General features: G+C 33.1%; 1 protein-coding gene across 4 annotated transcripts in view; it reads left to right on the top strand.

The window, feature by feature from the left end:
* Positions 1-4,371, top strand: part of FSTL5 (follistatin like 5) — a 567,145-nt gene that overhangs the window by 560,095 nt on the left and 2,679 nt on the right. The gene's annotated exons all lie outside the window — the stretch shown is intronic.

Below are 4,371 nucleotides of genomic sequence, written 5' to 3'. Positions count from 1 at the left end.
CCCAATAAATCCATAGTAAGTTAAAAATATCATTAAGTCAAAAATATATTTAATACTTCACTGTAGAGTACCGGTTATTTGCCCTTACAGCTGAGTGACTGTCTGGAAGTTGCAGTTTGCTGCTTCTGCCGGCATCAGGAGAGGGCATCGTACCGCTGTTGCTAACCTGGGAAAGATCAAAGCAGGGTTTCTGTTAACGGCTATGGCTTTTGTATCACTGTAAAGTTGAAAAATCTTACACTGAACCTTTATAAGTTCGGGTGTATGTATACGGTGTTCACAGAATTCTTAATAAATCTGTTTTCTTCTGTATGTCCTGATTATTCACTAGAAAGGATAGATCTCTGGACACTGTAATAATTCTGTCAAACAGTTAGACTTAAATTATGCCTTCACGTCTCAATTTTCCTTAGAAGAATCAAATTTTCTACATATCAAAATAATAGAATACCAGAGAAGGAAGAAAATAGAATTTAGTGTAAAGAAACACATTCTACTTTTTTTTAAGGGAAAAAAAAAATGAAAGTAGGGAAGAAGTAATGTGGCTAAAATCTTTAATATAGATTTTCTATAATATACTTATAAAAGTCAAGTAGGAGGGCATCCTGTGGTGCATTTTAACTTTTTCAACCTATGTTTGAAAACGGAAAACTTCAAAGTACTATCATTTCTCAAACACATCTAAGAATTTGGACTATTCAGAAACTGCCCTCACTCTAGTTATAAATCTTTACTAAATGCATCAATTCTATTTCTCTGTGCTTCCCCTCTATCGAATATGAATGTGACCACTATTTATGAACAGGTGTGTTTTACTGAGCTTTTTATGTGAAGTTCAGATAAAAACTAAATCCTCTGGTAGCTGGGTAGAAACAGCATTCAATCTTTTCTTACAAGGGTCAGTCCAGGATAATAGAAAACAACTAAATATAAAAGAATTCATAAACTAGTGAATGATGGCTCATGTCAGATTTATGGTTTGTGTCTATGAAAACTCTGTCAGCTGTAATACAACAGAAGATGTCATTACAATAGCCATTGATTGTGCAGGTTTATAAATTAATTATGAGGAGGGCATTTACAATTTTAGTTTCTTATCTGTTTAGCATTTCTGAGCTTCCAATTGGAAAAACAAGATAATTATAATGCAATTAGAAAAACAAGATATTAATAATCCTGCCAACTATTATTTATGAAACACTAACTAGTTGATCACAGGTAAAATTTCAATTTTCGCAAGTAAAATCTCAATATAACTGATTCCTAAGGCTGTTTAAATTCTTTTAATCTGAAATTTTATTTCAAAGAATATGGTTTCTATAAGTGAGACATCAAAAGTCTTTGGGGAATGCTTTTGTTTTAGTAGTGGATTGCAGCAATGTTGCTTTTAGAACAGGATAGAGTGGCTAGTGAATCCAATGTTCAAATACACCCACTTCTGATTTTCATCCATTAATATACATAGAAAGACTGGTTTTAAAATCTGAGGAAGTGCAGATGATAGGATTTGAGAAAAGAAGTAATGTAGAATTGGATGAGGAGCATATGGCAAACTTTCCTGCTTTTGGTATGGGGACTCATCCTCATAGGTTAAATATTAAAAGTCAGCAGTAAAGAAAACTGTTCAGGTGAGACTCTATGAGGACTCTGGGGATGAAATAATGGTTATTCTGCAAATATTACAGGGTTCTTTCAGTCCAGCTTTTGAGCTACCAGTGGTGTTGGCACTGACCATGGCAAATTAAAGAGATCATTAACTGCAATTATGCGATTCCTTTACTGGCACCTCAGGTGATAGATTTGAAAGCAGAACAGGAGCAGAACAAAAAGGAAGATGCTGTGGGGTGACAGTGACTGGGAAACTGCTTTGTGAGACTCTGTAACCAGATCCATTTGGGAACTCTCTGCGTGAGAGACTTGGGGATATCAATAATTATGCAAATGCAAAAAGTGTAGCCTGGTTTGTGGGATGTGGAGGTCTTTGAGCAGTTACTCTTTATTAGACTTCATGGCATTTCAACCATACTTCTAACTAACTATCTGTTCTTTCCTTTCTCTGCCAAATAGCTTCCTTTGCAAGGCCTTGAATTATCATGATGCAAACTCTGACTGCAATTCTTCATGTTCTTAGATATACAGGTCCTAAAGTCAGCCACAAAATTTTCTGTTACTTTTATTAAAAAATTTTGAGTAAGATTGGTACCTATTTCAAATCCCATCATCTGCGCAGAGCTCAGATTCATGTGGCCTAGCGATCCATGCCTTTGGTAAGAAATGAAGCAGCACCTCTAAAGAAGACAGAGCGAGCTAGACTGCCTTCATTCCTCACTATGTGAGGTATTTGGTGATTGGATAGGTGTGGACTGGGCATAGATCCTGTTGGTGCTAGTGAGAGCAAAATTGAAAAGGTGAATTCATATCGTGAATGCGATCTCTGTTGTATTCACAAATGGAAAAAAGTCTAGCCACATTTGAGTAACACTATGTTTATTTTTAACATTATGAGAACACTAGCTATCCAGAAAAATTGATAATTTGTTTTTGTTTTTCCCATTCATAGATTATAATAATCTAATGTGCCATAGAGAATATTTTATTTGATTCATATGGGAAAATGATGCTAGTTAAGACGTAAATCACTGACAAGTTCTACTTATTGAGAATCTACTGTTTGGCTGGTAATAAACACACATTTACTCTCATCCTTGTAGCAAGGTAGTACTTTTACCCTCTTCCTGCTGATGAAGAAATTGAAACGCATGGAATTCAAGGACTTTATATAAGGCTACATACCTATTATATTGAAAGACTGAATCATGAAACTAAATCAGCCTAGACTGAAAACCCTTACTCCATCCAAAACAAGTTCTGTGTGTATAAATCATTTCAGGACCTTGCCTTAAGCACGAAAGCACTAATTAAACTTGAACCTTATTATAAATTTTATAATAATAAACTAGATTGACTAAACATTCAGAAAAAGAAAATAATTTAGGAAAGAAAAAAGATTGCTCTAACTCTCCTCACCAAATGTAATAACAAATCCACACAATGCCATGCACATAGGTCACACTTTCCTAGTTGCATTAATTTCCTACTAAAAAAAAAAAATGATTTTAAGAGTAAGTTTTAACTCTCATTTCTCACAGTCTGGAACTTCTTATACATATTCTGACAAATATTAGACAAACTATGTTAAACTTAGTCCTATGCAGGATTTTATTATACTAAGTAGTCATGAAAGTTGAGAGACTTGTAAATATTAATCACAGACTAATGAACAGTGGGAGATTTCTGAATATCAATCTGTACTAGGGGCAATTTTGGATTATAGACACTATTTCCTGCCCAATAAATCAGCAGTGAAAAATCAAAGGCATTCTCTTGCATCTTCCGTGCAACTAGATCACTAGTTCTAGAGGAGCATACAGTGCAGATGCCAAAATGGATGTAATTTTATCACCCTACATGGAGCTTCTGCATTTTTAAACTGACTATTTTTTAAAATTTTAATTACCTCCAAAAGAAGCTGGATTGTATCACAGGAAACTTGAGTATATTCTTTAGTATCAGAGTTAAAACAGTTTAAGAGTAGTTAGAGCTTGTCTCATTCTTTTTCATTAGCATTCAAAAGCCATTGCCCAAAGGGACAAGAAGACTCAAGGTTAAGAGAACTGAAATATCAAAACTTGATTGGCTTATTGCTTTTATTAAATGTGCATATTATTGCTTTTGCCTCTGAGCACTTGCACAATGTGAAAAAGAAAGACTATATTTTCAATTATAATTCATAATTTCATAAATAACAGACACAATTACACATCTGAATATTTACACATCCTTAATGATTGTCCATTAATGGAAAAACATCAATTTATAATAGTGAGAGTTAATTATTTGTTAAGATAAGTATGAGTGGATAATAAAATTTACAATTTTATATTTTTGATGCTGTCATACAAAAATGGGACTTAGTTTTCAATTTGATTTTTTAAAAAAATTCTTTAATATTTAGGTAGCATTTAAAACCTGTGGCAGGCATTAATACTTTAATGAGAACATTTAGAAGTGATTATTAAGATGAATGTTTCTTCATACCATTGAAATCAGGATAAAATTTCATCCTGAATAGGTATGGTATGAGCTGTATTTACTAAAGGGACACAAACAGTAAATTAAGGACACAGGAAAAGAGAAAGTTTCAGGATATAAGCCAGAAATGGTATATATCATTCCAAATTACACTAGAAATATTATTTTCAAAATGATTATTCCATTTAAGTAAATATAGAAAAAGTAGTAGTTACTAAATTAATAGTATAACATAATGCCATAATTAAGCATTAGTCACTAACGATTTTTCAGTTTTTT

This window comes from Pteropus vampyrus, unplaced genomic scaffold (assembly GCF_000151845.1).
Source record: "Pteropus vampyrus isolate Shadow unplaced genomic scaffold, Pvam_2.0 Scaffold88, whole genome shotgun sequence".
Lineage (NCBI taxonomy): Eukaryota > Metazoa > Chordata > Mammalia > Chiroptera > Pteropodidae > Pteropus > Pteropus vampyrus.
This window is presented reverse-complemented; position numbering and strand designations above follow the sequence as displayed.